At 34.1% G+C, this 19,036-nt stretch overlaps 1 protein-coding gene across 1 annotated transcript in view; it reads right to left on the reverse strand.

Annotated features, from left to right (window-relative positions):
- unc-5 overlaps positions 1-19,036 on the reverse strand; it is a 706,638-nt gene that overhangs the window by 602,384 nt on the left and 85,218 nt on the right. The window contains exon 2 of the mRNA XM_074184449.1: positions 3,650-3,701. The gene's annotated coding sequence lies outside the window, so the exon portion shown is untranslated. The remainder of the gene's footprint in view (positions 1-3,649; positions 3,702-19,036) is intronic.

Below are 19,036 nucleotides of genomic sequence, written 5' to 3' on the forward strand. Positions count from 1 at the left end.
GCACTATTTGGGATAACACTGAAAGACGAAGCACTCCTTTCTTTCATAATACTGCGACTTTATGTCACCAAGAGAGTGGTACATTGTTGAATGATGAAGAAATAGAAGAAAGCCCAAGAGCATTTCTCCTGATAATTTTTGTCCTGAAATACTCCTACATCAATTCAGATAAAAATATATAACTAACATTTTATGTATATCGAGTTTGTGATCATTTTTATAGTTTTGGTATGGCTAATACTCGTCTGAAGTTTCATTCATTTTTTTCAATATAAATTGAAAATGTATGATTAGTTCATCATAGAAAACGGAAACACAAAAAAATTGACAAAATGAAAAGAATATTTTTGCTTCAGAGAAACTACGGAGCCAATCAATTTCCTTCAATTAATTGACTCAATTTCGATGTCTCCTAATTAGGTTAACGACCCACCTACAGTATTTCATCAATTAACGCGTAGGAATCCCCATGCGATATCTCCCGAAAAGAGTTTTCAATCATATCCGTGATCGTAAATTTCCCATGCCGATTGAAAATGTCCCGAAGCCTATGCAGATGTTCCCATCACTTACTAAAAACGATCCATAACAAAACTCCCATTTATAAAAGCAATTTTGACTTGTTTACGCGTTTAAACTCTCGAGTAGGCTTTGAAATGTTTGTACACCTTCCGAAATATTACATCCTTCGCCATTACGCGTATTACAGCACAGAAATAAATGGGAGAAGCTACTTAAAAGTTGTTTGGTATTTATGACACCTTTTTTGATTTATCAGGTGAGCGAGCGTCTCAAAGATATTTTTCACTTCTCGAATCTAGTAGCTATTAGTGTAATGCCGTTTGAATAAATCACGTCTTTGACAATACGTGTAACGGATGGTAAAAGGAAAATTAAAGGCGTACTGTTACAAATGAATCAAAGGAGTTTCTATGAGATCGTACGGAAATAAATCATACGCCATTAAAAATGTTCCTGCGTGAAGAGAAATCTGATTTATTGGGAGCATGTTCAACGAAGTTTTTAACAGAAACATTTTTTAGTATTATCAGAGCATTAGAATGTGAAGTCATATGGATGAAAAACAATATAAATCTGAAGGTTTCAGGTGATCACGATATGTGAATAACAACATTATAGTGTAATCAATCGGATACCCAATGATTCATTGATATACTGTATCCCTTATTCCGCAAAAAAAAGTTAACTTCATGGAATATTAATTTTATTTATGGTAATCAATTGAAAAACAAACTACACCGAAAACGATTTGCTTTCATAAAATTTATGTCCAAAGTGAATTACTACATGTTTTGCTATCACAGTAGCTTTTTGGTAGTGAATAACGTACTGAAAACTAATTCTTCACTCTAACTTTTTATATACCCCCTGTAATCACTAGTGAGAACTACCTGCCCAGGTACATACTCAATCGTAATTACCTAGAACATATATGGTGATCTATTCAAATCCAGTTGGTCACACAGTGAAATGTTGGAATTTTCAGGTCTATCAATTTCCAATGTTTCCAAGTGATTTAGCTTTGAACTTTCATTTTTTATTTGCAAAATTCCGAAGTCTCTGTTTGAGATATGATTTCCTTCTAAGGAGATTTCGAAATTTTACACATAGAAAATAAATATTACTGAAGTTTTTTCCCAACACCAAATCGTTATTTTTAACACCTCGACACGTGTTTCTATCACCAAGTGATCGTCTTCAAGAGGAAGATTGAAGTGTTTAATCTCCCTCTTGAAGATGATCATTTGGGGATAGAAACACGTGATGAGGTGTTAAAAATAACGATTTGGTGTTAAGAAAAAACTCCGGTAATGTTCATTACAACACTGCATCACAAATATAGAAAATGAAGGTATGAAGCTGAATCATTACGGAATTTGTTTTCTTAGAAACCGATGATATCTTATCTTCGTAGACATATTATTATTGATTAAGAAGGAATGTATGGTCTAGGTAATTATAATTGAATATGTACCTGATGTATATGAAAGTTGAGTGGGTGTAGAAATAATACATGCTCTAGGGTATTATAATTGAGTATTTTACTGAGCAGGTAGTTCTCACTAGTCAATCAGAAAAAAAAATTTCAATTGAATTCTATTGTTGACGAGAGAATATAACAACTCATACGGTTGTCTTCCTAGTAGAAAGTCTTGTCAAAGAAATATATGTTGGACAGACAGTCATAATTGTTAGACTCAGGACAGTAGTTATTCGTCGCCGTTTCATAGTAGATTTTCACCGCTATAATAATTATCAATACCTTATTTTTCTCAATGAAAATTTGAGCTTCAAGTGCTGTTAGAGAGGTCAGTCAGAAACAAACATGGATTTGGATAATGATTAAAATTAAGTGAATATGAAATGAATTAGTATGCAGGAATAAATAAGTCATGAACTAAGCTTCTTGAGAATTGAATTGATTATGATGTATCTAATAACTTTCAATAATACCTCAGAAAAATGATAGGTAGAGCTCTCTTGGATTATATGCTTCAATATTACATTGTACTCATTGATCTATATCTGTGATATATAGTTACTTTTTCTCATTTTTATATACTCTCATTTATCTATACCACGTGATTCTATTTATATTAATATTAAGGAACATCTGTGTTGTTAATATAATCATTTTTCTGATTTGAGTTTTATCAATTGTTCAAATTGAAAGCTTCAATGAATCTATCTATCTATTTAAACAATATCTGTTAAATCTAATTGAAATCTGTTTTTCCGTTAACCAGCTGTCGCACCCCTACAAACGACAACCCTCTGAAGTCGAAATTTGTTAGAGCTAAGGACTAACGAGGTCTTACCTCTCAACGTGTGATTCCTAACACAGGTTGGACGATAGCAAGTGAAAATCGAGCATTCAGCCAGGGGCTTGAACAAGCGACCAACACGGCGGTCGATTTGAGTGAGTGAACAAAGCACCCACGTCGAACCGCCCGGCTACCGACCAACATATGAGATATGTTATCACCTAAATGATTCCATATCGGTTCAACATTATTGATAATTTATTAAATTTGAATAATTCCAAGATTCGGTCAATACTTAAAAATAGGATAATGGTTCTTTCTATGCCAGAAGTAAACTACTCGTTGTTATTTGATAAAAAAATATGAAAATTATCAATTATTTTCAATAGAAACATTGAAAGTTGTAATATATTCAGTCGAGCAATCCACGATTATGAAAGTGGTCCAACAAAAGTTCATCTTTAAATGCAATGTTCAGAGTTGCTCCAGAGGGATTTCTTATTCGAGGGGAGTGTAAGTTCATAAATATCAAGAATAACGAAAGTATATATTTACAGCGGTAATATATAATTTATAGCCTAATAGTCAGGGATAATGCCAGATATTTAAAAAAAATGTATTGTATCAACCTATATAGAATTTTCAATGTGTTTGACATAAATCCCATATTATCCTTATACTTTTCTGTTTTGCTCATATTTCATACAAATTATGATTTTAATTTTATTTTAAATTTGTATTTTTTACCGAATACACATCTAACTATATATTTTCCGAAATTTTTTGTCCACAAGCATCAGTTCAGTTGAATAAATTACCGTTTTCAGAACACTTACTAGAGTATGTAAATTTTTTTGACTCACCTCAGGCGATCGACATAAATATTGCTACATATTCCGATTTCCTTGGCCAAATCTGAAAATTATAAATTGCATTTGAGCTATTTCATAAACATTTCATTACGAGACAACAATAACACATTATTTTTATTGTACTTGGTGAAATTTATTATAATAAAATTCCGAAAGGTGAACATGCCATCATTTGGTGGTTAAAATAACAACAGATGAAGTTATTGAAAACACTTTTCCAACACCAGAATAAATATTACGGTCTCTCGACACGCGTTTCGCTTACCAAGTTAACGTCATCAGGTGATCATTATAAGTCATATTTATCTTCTGAGGACGCTAACTCACGGCTAATTAAATTAAAGAATTAACACAAAACACTAATTGAGGACCATTTGAGAAAAATCTCATCAATAAATTCTAAGAAGGATAAAGAAACAAAATTATGATTCCTTTGGCATGCCAAGTTGATACTTTGAGTTCTTCAGAATCACGTTCTTTATTTGATTGAATTATAATTGATGTTCATTTTTATTCCGGAATCGAATGTTTTATAAGATGGACTAATCAACGATGCTTTTTTGCGATTGAATGAAAGAGCAAACTCTGACGTGATATTATCAATGCAGAAATTGAATTCTGCCTTTTGTTTGGTTGTATTTTTTTGAGGAACAACAATTGAGGCCTCATGTTCCAATTCCTCTATGATTTTTCATTTCTGTCGTATGTATATATATATATATATATATATATATATATATATATATATATATATATATATCACATGAAACTTATGCGCGCTGCATAAGTTTCATATACGTTCTACCAATAAGAACTTTAGACTGATTAAGAAATGAAAAACCGAATCCACGTAATCCATCGATCTTTTCCTCGTAACGAGAATAGTAAGATCGCTGATAATATAGTTCGCTAGCAGTGATTGTAGTTGTTCGCTCATGCAAACTACGTAACGATTGAAAGCGAATAAGTAAGTTCTGCTGGGAAATAAGTTTTCCAGGATGTTGGTATTGAAAGCCAAACTTCTAGTAATTAACGTGTATGGCTTTGTTTGCGACTAGGGGCTCTAATTGAGTTTTTGTTGGAACGTCGTTGATAGATTTTAGTCGCAATTACATTTCTCGTAGATGAATTGGACTAGTCAGAGAGAATTCTTATCGATGATTGGAATTGATTGAATACAGAAACTGAAACACGAGCTTGAATTGAATGAACAAACACTTCACTAAATAAACGCACTCAGAACGAATGAAGATCATATGAGCGCAGAATAAAACTGTCATTAAAAGTGACATTTTTAATGGTTGTCAAGAGTATTAAAAGATGATGTTTACAAAGTAGCGTGTTAAAAATATTTTTAACACTAGCGTTAAAAGTATTTTTAACACGATTTTTTTCCACCAAATAGCAAAAAACAAAACATAATTATTCAATTTTCAAGGAAAATTTATCATGAACAATAGATATAAATACAATTCAATTCTTTTACAAATGTATTATATACATTAATACCTTTTGTTTTACCGTCGTGTGCGCTGGTTAGGCCCTATCCCCGAATTCCTGATACATTCGGGAGGGCGCGCCAGCATTATCAACCAAGGACCACTCCCCACACCGTGCGGTAAGTGATCATTGGGTCCGAGAATCATGTGCCCTGAGCAAGCGCAGTGAGCTCTTGGCGAGACGATATTCGTCTCGCCAAGAGCTGAAAACTCCATGACAAATATCGTCCTGCTTCGGTGGTCGAAAAGGACTACATTACATTATTATTATTTCTTCATCGTGGTGTGCGCTGGTCAGGCCCTCGGGGGATAGGGTCTGACCGTCGTGGTCGAGTGGTCGAGAAAGACTACGTCAGGATTATTAGCTTCTATGAGCCTGAGGGTGAGGAACGAATAGTTCCAATAAATTCGGCACTTCTCGTTCCCCACAACGGATTCAATATCCCTCGGAGCGTGGGGCAACACCGGTACCTCGTCAATACCGTAAGAGTGCCGTAAATGTTAATATAACACTCTTAGGGCCGCGTTATGTTGATGGATATAGGCTGAGACCGCATATGCTTGACATGCTGAAAGCAAGTGCGTTAGGGTCTCGCGCGCCTCGCGGCAGGCCCTGCACCTTGTTTCAGGAACCTCTATACCCATCACGCGACTGCGGTGAACTAATGTGTTGAAGACACCATTCTGGCAAGCCAAGATGAACCCCTCAGTTTCCGACTTCAGCCCACTCGACCTGAGAAAAGCGAACGTCAGGCGCTTTGATAAGCCGAAGTCTCCAATGTTATTGAAGAAGACCCCATGCATTGGCTTATCCTTGTATTTTCGCAGAAGTAAGGTGATCTCTGCGGCTTTTATCTGAGCTTTTTGCTGAACGGGTTCCAACTCAGTGACAGAGTTGTGGTCACCTCATTCAGTGTCGAAAACTATACCGTGTTCATCAGCTGCTCAGGCAGCTGCCCTAAAGAGAAATGCTCCAATTCCTGCTCTCTCATGGTCACGGACCATGCAGAGAAGGGGATCCAAACTCCTGACGACTTTACAGGCTGTATCCAGTACCATTCTGTCATGTATACACTCCAAACTCAAAAGTCCACGGTCTCCGTGGAATTTTGTTATTATCATTATTTTTTCCACCGTAATGTGCGCTGGTCAGGCCCTATCCCCTGAAGCTTCGATACATTCTGGAGGGCACGCCAGCATTATCAACCAATGACCACTCCCCACACCGTGGGGTAAGTGATCATTGGGTCCGAGATTCATATTCCTTGGGCAAGCGCAGTGGGCCAAGAATGACAGCCTTCTGCATATGTGCGGCTGAGATTTCTACCTTAGTGCGGCAAACCGGTATGATGACTGAGTAATCTGGATAGAGTCTGCGGAGTTCGAATAGAAAATCTAGATATTTTATCTGTTTTTTCTCTTTTTTTGTGACAATATTCGTCCCTCCAGGAGCTGAAAACTCCACGACAAATATCGTTTTGCTCTGGTGGTCGAGAAGGACTACATCAGGCTTATTAGCTTGTATGAGCCTGAGGATGGGGAACAAATAGTTCTAATAAATTTGGCACTTCTCCTTCCCCACAACGGATTCAATATCTCTCGGAGCGTAGGGCAACACCGGTGTCTCGTCAATACCGTAAAAGTACCGTAGATGATAATATAGCACTCTTAGGGCTGCCTTATGTCGATAGATATAGGCCGAGACCGCATATGCTGGTCATCTGATAGCAAGTGCACCTTGTGTCAGGAACCTCTATACCCATCACGCGACTGCGGTAGACTAAGGTGTTGAAGACACCATCCTGGCAAGCCATGATGAACCACTCAGAAAAGCGATCGTCAGGCGCATTGATAAGTGACATAATATACAGTGACCTGTATATTCCTTTGTTTCCGGGAGGTTCAGAAACTCAGCAATGGAAGAGGGCATTTTCCCAAAAGTGTTTTTTCCAACTTAGTTGGCACTGCAATTATAGTTTGGGTATTTCAGAAACAAACGTTGATGATTGATAACAGAAGGGCGTAATGCAACGTATTTATTAAAATAGTCAATGTTTCTTCGTTGTTGTATTTGGAAGTTGAACAATCAATGATGTATACAATAATTTAATATCTTCTATTAATAAATAGCACAGCTCTTCACGCCGGCAGGCTTCATATTTTCAGAAACTAGTAGCAACTTTCATCATCAAATCTTTTTCGTCTGGCGCCTCATTTATAAGCCTCTGGGCTTGTTCATAGTAAGAGTTTTTGCTTTTTGGGGCCTATATCTTTCATTTATCCGTTTAAAGAATGCTATTTCTTTAAAATATTTGCTTGTATTAACACCATTTTTAACGAGCGCACTCGATTTTATCATTGGAAAGTTGCTCCACAACGAGTTCCATACTTTTGATTTATCTTCTAGATAGGCTTCTAGATAGGCTAAGAAGACGATTTCGCTGAAATTTCCTTCGACATTTTCAAGTCTACACCATCTAGGAAAATTAGAATAAGCGATGTGGTACTGCTGAGCCGATTTTTTTGGTAACAATTCAATTGAAGCTCTCTTTGCAGCCTCTTCAATGTCTTCAGTAACACACAATTCCTCACGATTGTTCTCCATTAAATGTGACTTTGAATAAAACGCGTGAGCTGTAAACTATACTGTATGTTGGTAACCAGGTGATTCGGCGTCACTTAACACGGCCACTTCACAGCAAATGCGATAACATGAAAATAGTTAACTGACAGAAGATGTCAAAATGTGTTCATATAGAAATATTAAATTTATCTATTTTATTATGTAAACAGGACAATTGTACAAAAAACTTTGTATGATATTTGTGTTAAAAGTAAGTTTTACTTTGTTCGTGAAATTGCTCAACTCGCTACGCTTATTTCGCAAACTCCTTCACTCACAAAATAAAACCTCACTTTTAACAATCATATAAATAACTATTCCCACACAAGAATAAAATACTGTCTCTCAACGCGCGTTTCGATAATCAAGTATGCATTATTATTAGATGACTGACTAGTCATGTCCTTGATTGGCGAAATACGCATCCAGAGATAGTATGTAGTTCATGTGTGGAAGAAATGTTTTTAATAGAATAAAGTCTCATCAGGTATATTGAATAATTTAATATTAATATCCTCTTCTTTTTGAAAAAAAAGTAATCCAAAAATTAATACACTCAGGTGTAAAAAAATAGAGAGTCTTGAAATGTTAACAAATTTGGATTTTGAATAACTTTCTCATTCATAGCCTGATTCCGATTTATTTTGAGGGAATTGAATCCAGATCATTTCACATCAAACATTTTTCCTGATAAAAGTCGATTGATACACACAAAGTTATGTTTCAACCATCTAGGTTTGTGTCACTTTGTGGTTAAGCACAGCTTTGGAATCACTCTCAAAAACATCCTATCTGCAAAGCTTGGTGCATTTGCTATACATTAGTTCTTCATTCATGTTGATACTACTATTCGTTTTAAATATATGAATTAATGAAAAACATGCAGCGATCAAGCTGTGTGAAAGACTACCTAGGTAGAAGTGTGAGAGATCGCGAAAGCCACCTACTAACAAAAATAAACTTCATGCTGCCCTCAATGAGGAGTGTAATAACATGCCCCAGGAGTGAATTCAAACGCTTATTCATGATAATTCTCTGAGAATGAAAGATATGGTCCAAGCAAGATGGGGCAACACCCAATACAGAAAAATCGGTTACCTTCTTTTTTCAACCATTCGCTACTCATATTATCGTTTGATTGTTATGTGATGGAATGGTCCGATACTTGGTGAAAATCCCTAACGTATTTAGCTAACATTTTCTTGTGGGATTTCCACAGAACAATTTATGATACCGCAACACATACTTCACTATACAAAAGCTTCCTAAGATGTGTACATGAAAATTACCGTATCTTTGAAAAATGTATTCATTCAGAAGAAGAAACTGCGTGAAATAACTAAGACAATAATCCACACAAAAAACCGATTCTATGGTCAAGAATTCACAATGATTTCCAAAAGGAAACACCGTAGATTCTTTGAAAGGACTATTATTGGAAAACCGTAATGCTTCAATTTATATGAGAGAATATCATAAATCAAAAGTCTTCGATAGGTCACTCATTTTCAAATTCCTCTCCAATTGAGCATATTAAACAACTTAAAAGTAAAATTTGTACTGGATGTTATTCAGTGAGAGTAACTTCAATAAATTTGGGAGACAAAACTGTCAGAACGGTGTATTACGCCCTTGTTGAATCCCACCTACGTTATGGAATACCGTTTTGGGGAGTATGCAATTCATCAGCACGATGATGCAGAAACGAGCTATCAGTTATATCTATGTGTAAAAATAAACCTCGTAATTCATGCAGACACAAATTCGCTAATCAAAAGATTTCAACAGTGATTGCTTTGTTCATTTTGGAAACGGTTTGCCTCATTTACAAAAATATGTCCCTATTTGAGGCTTCATGCCATTCTCATAGCACCCGTTACACCGCGTTGAAATTGCCAATTCCTTTAATAAATTTGGTCAGGAATTCTATTTATTACATTGGGGTCAAGATGTTTATTCACTTGCTACAGACAGGCAAATTTGACTAACAAAATGTTTAGAATAAGAGTGAAAATATTTTTTACTGATAGACCCTATTATAATTTGCAAGAGTTATATAATGATAAATTTAAATGACAAAATGTACATATTTGATTTAGGTTATATAAGATTTTTGTTTATATTCTTGTTTGGATATAAATGTTTGTTTGTCTGGTGCAATGGGTGTGTTTATATATATATATATATATATATATATATATATATATATATATATATATATATATATATATATATATATATATATAAGTATATATATGTTTATGAGTCTATTATATAAGTGTTGATATTTTCAACAAATCTGTATACAACCATGTTGAGACAAAATTTCTATGTTGAACTATAGTGTATGTTTTAACTTTACTTTTTTGTAAAGTGTGTTTCTATATTCACATTTTATACTGCTATACTTACATTTGTATATATTTTTCACAAGCTTTGTCCACAATATTTATTCTTAGTGACAATAAAATATATTATTATTATAATCGTGGAGATAAGTGCATTATTACGTTGTCGAATGTGGTTTTTCAAAGATATGTGATGAAACCGGTTGATACTTAATGAAAATTTGTAACTTATTTAAGAAACATTTTAATGTGAGATTTTCACCATACCAAACTCAAATTCTTACGAAACTTCGAAATAGATGTGCACTTCAATCTAGCAGACCACTATTATAATCTTCATGCAGTCATTGTTCACTGTGGTTCTGGCGATGAATCTGGTCATTATTACGCATTGGTCAAAGACGACACAGACTGGTTTGAATTTGACGATAGTCGTGTCACTAAGTGTTCTGGCGACTTCTTGAATTTATTGAAGGCACCACACATTTTGTTATACGAAAGAGACGATATTAGCAAATCAATATTTTCAGATTATGTGACGCTGCAAGTTTTCCAAGTTTTCCTGCAGCTGAAAAAGCAAAAGCATCACTGGAATCAATGAAGTCGCCCCGGAGCGCCAATTAACTTTTGTTGTTTGATAATTTCATGATTTGTATTACATTCTCCTTCAACACAGTATCACTATTTTTCAAGTTTCAAGGCTGTCAATTTTTTGAATTTCTTCCTGTCTAGCTTCAGCTAGAAAATTGTAGAGCAGTAGGACTTTCGTTTCAGTAGGACGGAGTATGACTTTCGTTTCAGTTATGCACAACAAATTACTATAATTGGTCTAAAAATAGGTAAACTATCAAAATTCCACGCGAAAACAAGGGTAATTTATTGTGTTGGATACAGATCTATAAAGAAGATCGAAGAAGTTTTCCAAAAGGGGCAATACACGAAGATTGCACATGCTCCCACTGCATCTTTTGAAAGGTAGTTGTAGCAGAAACACAAAAAAATATCATCTATTCTTTTCAAATAAAGAGAGATCATCACTGATACTGCACCACAGTAAGCTTCCTGATCTGCATAAATTACTCAAGATTCACAAAAAGGATATTCTACTTCAGATCCAGAAGATTGGTCACACATGAAATGTCGAAACACATACTCCTTAGTAGTGAGACAAACTTTTTATCTTTGTGAAGGATTCAAAGTGCTGTCGAAAAAAACAATACAGAACGTTTGCTCAGAAGGGAAGTACTAATTACGAATCAAATACCAACCTACCACAGTAGAAATCATTCTCTGCAACTTGAAAAATTATTGATAAAGAAGTGAACTTATCATGAAGCAACTTCATTGGAATTGATACTTTAAAAAGATTGTAGAACAGACATGGGCCAGGAGTCGCGAAGAGGTAACAAGAGAGGAAAACCATTCAAACTGTAAATAAAATCGAGTGGAAGGTTAGGAACAATTCATGAAATCCATCCTGTCATTCATGTTAACACATTGAGTGACACACAACAAATGCAACTAGTATACTCTCGCGTTCAAACGTCCAATCCATCATCCCGAACGTCCCAAAAATACCAACTCGATTAAACATTCTCTCCCTCCGCCCATAACCTCAATCTAACGAGGAACACTTAGCGAGACGCAGCATCTACATCGGTAAATGGAAGAAATGGACCGTGCAGGGTCCATTTAACATCCGTAATTAAGAGGTCTTTCTCGGGAGAAGGCCATAAATCAAGAAGACAGATTCATAACGCTCATTTCCATAATTCTTCATTCCGTTGTCGGTATTTGTCCCCGGGGATCGAGTTAACAGTCGAGAGGAGTTGGGCGGGACTCAGACCGCGGGATTTATCTTGGTAAGTGTTTCAGAATGGGAGTTTGCTGAATCTATCTTGAGATGCTGGTGATGAACCTTCATTTGCCATCAGTTTTGCTAATTGTATTTCTGGTATCTCTCTCTAAATTCGTTTTTTTTAGTCAGTTGAATTTGAATCGAATTGAGTTCCAACGTAAAATGTCAATATTTTCAAAAGTAATACCTCTAGAAGTTGAATTATTTCCGGAAATTTTTTCGAGCTCATGAATATTTTGAAAATTTCCCGAGTCGCAAACGAAGGAAATTTTCTAAAAATCTTCATGAGCGAGAAAAAATTTCCGGATATTAAATCGATCTCGCGTGGTATTCGGTAAGAAAATTCCACAACGAATTGTGGTGGAAAGTCAAATATTTTAAAAATGTATTTTTCCATTCTCCACAATGCAAGTTATTTTCTTCATCAAGTCACCAGCGAAACATAAAATGTGTGGTCGACTTGATTGTTGAGTTGCCATGGTAACTAAATAATTTCTACTCATTGTAGTCGCATGAGAATACCATTTCAAGATAGAAAATAGTATATTCTTCAATTTTATATAAGTTTTGAGTAATTACATGTGGTAGACATTATTTTTTTGCGTTTTCATTAATGTGGGTTATGCGTACTTTAATGGTATGGAATTCATAACCAGCGCGCTAGTTATGAATTCCATGATGCTTGCGTCAGCAAGCATCAATCATTGGAGGCTGTGATCATTGTATTTTGACAGTTCAAAACATCAAAAAAATTCGTGTTTTGTTGCAATAAAGAATATTGCACGGCCAGTAAAACTTACAAAATTCTTTGTTTAAAAATTAAATCGACTTGAAAATCATACTATATGCAAAATATGCCTGAATATGTCTGATGTAATGATCAATCATCGTACCATCGCATTAATAAAATTTATTCAGAATTTTTCACGAATATTTGCATCTAAACTACGCAAAATTTAAATTACTGAATGGGAAAAAGGTGAATAAATTAGTGTCCAAATATTATATATTATTATTGTATGTATATTAAATATTATGTGAAAAAATAAAAACCAATCTGTCAGAAATGGTCTGTTATTGTAAACGTCAAAAAATATCCAATATAATTCGCTGTTGGGTATCCCATAAGAAACAAATTTCCATTAAAATACCTCTTTTGCCATGGTGATTTGTTAAAATAACATATTTTGATTGGTTCAAAATTACAGGTGTGGAATTTTCCATGGTATTATGATTGTTTTTTCAAATCTACCTGCTTTACCAGGATTGCTCATTTATCTAATTAAGTTTTGACAGTACCTACTGTTACATTAAAGATATTGTAGATTTCTGTAGAAGCTTTCGTGCAAAGTTTTAATATTTAGTTACAATATATCTGCATATTTGATTCCATTGGTTCAATTTGACAGTAACAGTAATTGAAATGGTGAGAATGGTGCATAACTAGTCCCTAACACCTACATGACAATTTCATGGCTGTCAGTTTATAGCTGTGACACTATGTTTTGGTGGCTTAGCCTAAAATATGTTCATCATTTTATTGGTTTGAAAAAAATAATCTCTGAAATGAATGAAAATTCAATTTGTGATATTGATGACTTATTCATTTTGTGGAAATTCATTTTCAATTAGATATAGAAATAAAATACTTTGTCTAATTTCCACTTACTTAAGGTATCGATATTAATACGACCAAGGTTTCGGTTTTCACACCATTCTCCAAGTGTTCTAGCACTCTTCATTCTCAAGTGTTCTAGCTCTACTGACCTAAATAGAAATATGGCAGTATATATATCCGAGAGTAGGTAACAAGATATATATATATGTATATATATATATATATATATATATATATATATATATATATATATATATATATATATATATATATATATATATATATATATATTGATATATTGATTTATTAATTTCCATGGCTTCCAACAAATTCATTTTCCTTCCTTTACTACATGTATGTAATATTTTGAGGTTTTCCTTACTTATTTTGTGGTTTGTTTCTTGTAGATGTTCGTACATCGAAGATTTTTTGTCTACACCGATATGTTCACGGAGTCTTACTTCGAAACGTCTGCCAGTCTGGCCTGTATATACTGCAGAGCATGCACTACATTCAATTCTATATGTGCCAGATTTCCTCATTCTGTCACGTCTAGGTTTTGCATTAAATATGATTTCGCCTAAATTATTATTACTTATGAAAGATGTTATTATGTTGAATTTGAAAGAGTAATTTTGAATATTTACTGAAAGTTTATCTGAGTAATTAATGCTGCTATATCTATATCCGTATGAGTGCTAGAACACTTGAGAATGGTGTAAAAACCGAAACCTTGGTCGTATTAATATCAATACATTGAGTAAGAGTATCTAATTGAATAAAAATTCAATAAAAAAAAACAATATAAACGTTTCCACTCCGTTCGTGTTGTTGACTGAGACTCGATTCGATTTTCTCCTTCTCGGGAACATTTCGTCATTTTCAATGTACATCGCGTGCTCCAGCAGTATTTCATAACGTACACGCGCATTTGTTATTCCATTATTGTTGATATTATCATGAAATCGGATTCGGTATCATAATGCATGTAAAGTGAATAACACGAGGATTGTCGGTAAGCTACGGCTCTATTCGATGTACAAATGTTGATGGCATGTTTTTCTAATTCGTTTGGCGTGTTCTTAATTCAGCCGCAATTACTAGATAATTATTCAATTTGGAAACAAGGTGGAGGAGAATACTTTTCCGGGAATTAATTCGACGACATTAAGTGGTCGGTGGGATGATTTATTACTCATGAAATATTAGTAGACACAAGCAATGATTTTCATTAATTTGAAAAACAAATATATGTCCAGTATAAATATAAACCAATCAACACGAGTGGCTAAAAATACAGTGAGCGGCTAAAAATTAAAATAAGTGACCAAAATACAAATTTTTGGAAAAAATGCCATCTGTGAGGAAAGTGGTAGGATATTTCGATTTTCACTTTTTTACCTTTATAAAAAAGGTGGAAAGAAGCTTTCCATAAAGGTGGCGGAGTGAAAGCCAAAAAGTTTTTTTTAACTAATCTCCCATAAAAATATACCCCTTTCGAACTGAACAGGATATTGTTATGTTTCTGTGAATATACTGAAGATATGAGTTCTGACTTCCATTGTCTAAAAACAGATGTTGACAGATCTGAAAAATTTAGAGAAACAAATGAAATGAAAATGATGGAATATTAAAATAGAAAATTCTAAAATTATCTGACGAAAATATTAGTTGAGGAATTAGTTGAGAAAAAAAAAGGAACAAAAATAAATGATAACATTATGTCAAATGGCAACTGAATACAAACAATAAAAAAAGGAATGAAAACGAATTTTTTTTTGGTCGAAAATGGTATTTAATAAATTATTAACGAAACAGGTACATGGAAGAACTTAACAAAAAATAAATAATAGTTGCACAAAGAAACTTTCCCCCAGTTATCTTAAAGGTGCGATTTTGTTCCATCTTCTTCATAAAAGAGGACGTATGCTTCTCCACTCACTGTCTGTAGTATGCTGTATAATGCCCTCTGTGAGTAGTCCCACTGTGATTAAAAAGTGCATATAGATTATAACAACAAGTAGCCACATTTTCTGCTGCAAAATTGTCCATATCCAATCCTTCTAGAGTCTAGAGGAAATTCGATGACATCATTCAATTCGCCTTCAAATCTTTCCGTTGGATAGAATCTTTTTAAATGAATTACTAAAATATGGGGAAACTTGTGAATTGATAGGAACTTTGTGCATCTTCTCCTTTCCTTGCATTTCGAACACGTCGGTTTTTCATTTCCATACAAAGTTTCTTCTCTTGTAAACGAATACAAGTATTGCCACAAACTCAATTGGTCGGTTCTTTATGGTATGGAGAGAGACACATCCCAGAAAGAATCAAAGGTTACTGATGAGTGTCCACAGTGTGTGCATTTCATCGTGGATTTCAATTGACCAACCAAATTAAATAATCAAGAAAACGATGGATAAAAATGAAATGAAAAAGTCAAAATCAAAGAAATATAAAAAAATCAAGCACGTTACTTCAAGACAACACATTTCGATTATAAGTATCCACAATCGTCTTTGGTTGTTTTATTATGATTATACACCACCCTAGATGAATTCACCAGACCATCTCTGCGAATATTTCATATTCGCAGGGATCTAGCAAGAACTCACAACTGCAATGCGATATTAGCTGTCAGATTATCTGTACAACGTCGCAAAAAGCCAAGAAGTTACCCCACACAATAAGAGAAGAGCGATCCCCAAAGAAAGACTGTTTTGTGTTCGGTCGGGCTTAGTTACGGCCAGTGGCGCATTTCAAAAGGGTTCAAACTGTATATTTCTTGAAATGATTTTTTTGTTGTTGAGTTTGTTTTGTACTGTTTTCTAGGTGTATCCACAATCTGAAAAATTACCAAAAGTAAATAAACAATGGATCTGATGAAGTGTAATAAAGGGTGAACTGAAATGTTCAACCAAAAAGTCACTGTAAATAGTAAACCATTGAGTAGTCCAATTAGTCAGCAACTTTTAGAATTCACAAATTTTGCCTCCAAACTAAATATTCAATAGAAAAATGAAATTTCAATATACAGCTTTGTTTAGATGGTTGACGTTTTGAAAAATAATCCTTTTCTGTTTTCAAAATCTGAAAGAATTTATTTGTGAAAGAGCTATACTATTTTCTTTGTCACACGCCAAACTCCTCTCGCTTCTCTTGTATAGCACCTCGTATTTATTAATGATAGTTCTTGAATAGTGAAACATCTAAAGCAATACAAATACATTACAATTTTTCCACCCATGCGAACTCAAAAATATAAAACTCGTGAAGTGTTTCGATAACTAAAGTGATATCATCAGATGAATCGAGGAAATATCACGTTTCATTTTCGAAGTTTGTGTGAATGTATTTGACAGTTTGAACTAAAAACTTTTCAGCATGATCTGTTATCCATATGAATGAAGAATATGCTTTTTCCAGGGTATTTTATACATCCTATAAGAAACTTTTTAAACTTCTCCTACTTTAAAACAATTTCAAATTGAAAAATGTTCTTATCAGGCCCTATAATGGTACAATTTCATTTTATTTTTTTTGTTTTTTTGTTGTGAAAGTGCGTTTAGCTTCTAGACATGTTCTCCTGAAGTGAGTGTTGTTACATACTTCAGTCAGACTACTACTATTTAATATTTGTGTATGTCAATCCCATAGATGACGTCTTCATAAAAGAAGTTATCATCTCTATTTCTTACCCAGACTTGTCCATCAACAGTTAAGTACAACAGTGGTTCAGCCTAGTATCACTTGTAACATACTTTTGTAAAATGCCGATTTCAGTATTACTGAAAATTCATATCGACCGTTATCTAGCTAGATTATTCGACTGTGTTAATAACAGAGTGCTAAAAAATGGTTTGAGTCATACCTGCTGGGCAGAAAACAGAGAGTAAATATTTTAAATGAACATTTAAAATTGTTCAATATCAGTTCGTAAGTTCCTGTAGGATTAATCTTGTCTATTTTTTGCTTTACCTGAATGATATAATGAATAATCATTTCAGGAAAATTTCCATTTTCATGCTGTAACACCACCGTTTTATAGCCTGCAACACATTGGAGTCAACTAAAATCAACTATAGGCTTAGGACATAAATGATATGAAATCTCGAAAAAATGAGAAATATAACTTACTATTTTTTTACCACTTGTATTTGTAACTGAAGTTACTGCAGTTTCATTCTATAATTTTTTGAAAATGTCCTTATAGGACAAAACTGCAGTAACGTCAGTTACAAATACAAGCTCGGTCAGCATCATTTTTCATGATGCTGACCGAGCACGTAGTAATGGCTACATCCATCAATTTATTGATATGAAATCTCGGTGTCACTCAAATCATTTCTTTCAATGTAAAGAAAACACACAATATAAAATTCAAATTTAAATTCGACAATTTCATCTCAGATGAAAATAAGTTGTACATGAACGCCCAACCAAATTTCTGGGAATATATATTGATCAATTTAGATTTCATGACCTTGTTAAATCATTGAATCAGGTTGCCACGCAGGGAGACTAGTATCCTTACGAGATTAATGAAATAGATGCCAAAAATACATACTTCTGATATCAGATACATCAGTAGTATGGAATTTTGGAATTTCTGCAAGCAGCGTTCCCTGAATTAAGCATTCTCATGCTGAAACATACTCGATGGCCATGGGAGCATGAGGCCATGATAGACCTCTGTTTATATTAGTCAGACCTCTGTCCATTTAAGCCACGGAGTGCTTCAAAACATTATCGTGCATATTGTACGTGATCTCCCAGACAAGGCTGTTTGTACAGAGTCGTACTAAGAATCAACCGATTCAGTCGTATCAGTACTTGACATTTCAAAAATTTCAAACTTCAAAATACCGTATATGTACACACCACAGGCATTTAAATGTAACTGACCATCACGACACTGTAACAATGAATTCCGTCAGCCGATTGCAGTTAAATCTGATTAGCCAGCGCAAGAAGGATTGTTCATTTCACCCAATAGATACAAAAGTGCGTGGTGATCATGCTTTGATCACGCATTTATCTTTGTTTAGGTTGCTTTGTTTGTTGGATGGATATAGTTTGGTCTAGAATCTGTCTGCTTGATGCTTGAACAGGATTCTGCCAGTCATCATGTTATTACTTGACAAAATGATAAATTTCATTTGCCTATTTTCATGAGAACAAGGGAGTATATAATCACCTGCTCACATTTCAAAAACTTCGTGAAGTTCAAGAAAGGAGTTAAAATGTATTGTACTCAAAGCATATTATGACCTTCAAAAATATTATAATAATGCATTCCAACAATTCAACTCTAATTTTGTCATTTTGTTATTTCCATCATGTAATCATTAATTAAACCTACAACTTCTATACACACTCTTGTGAAAACTCGCGAAATTTCCTTTATATCATTTGGTTTTCATTTTAATTGC

Source organism: Leptinotarsa decemlineata, unplaced genomic scaffold, assembly GCF_025532065.1.
Source record: "Leptinotarsa decemlineata unplaced genomic scaffold, Ldec_3_MD MMD2_tig00026354_RagTag_RagTag, whole genome shotgun sequence".
In the NCBI taxonomy this organism is placed as follows: Eukaryota; Metazoa; Arthropoda; class Insecta; order Coleoptera; family Chrysomelidae; genus Leptinotarsa; species Leptinotarsa decemlineata.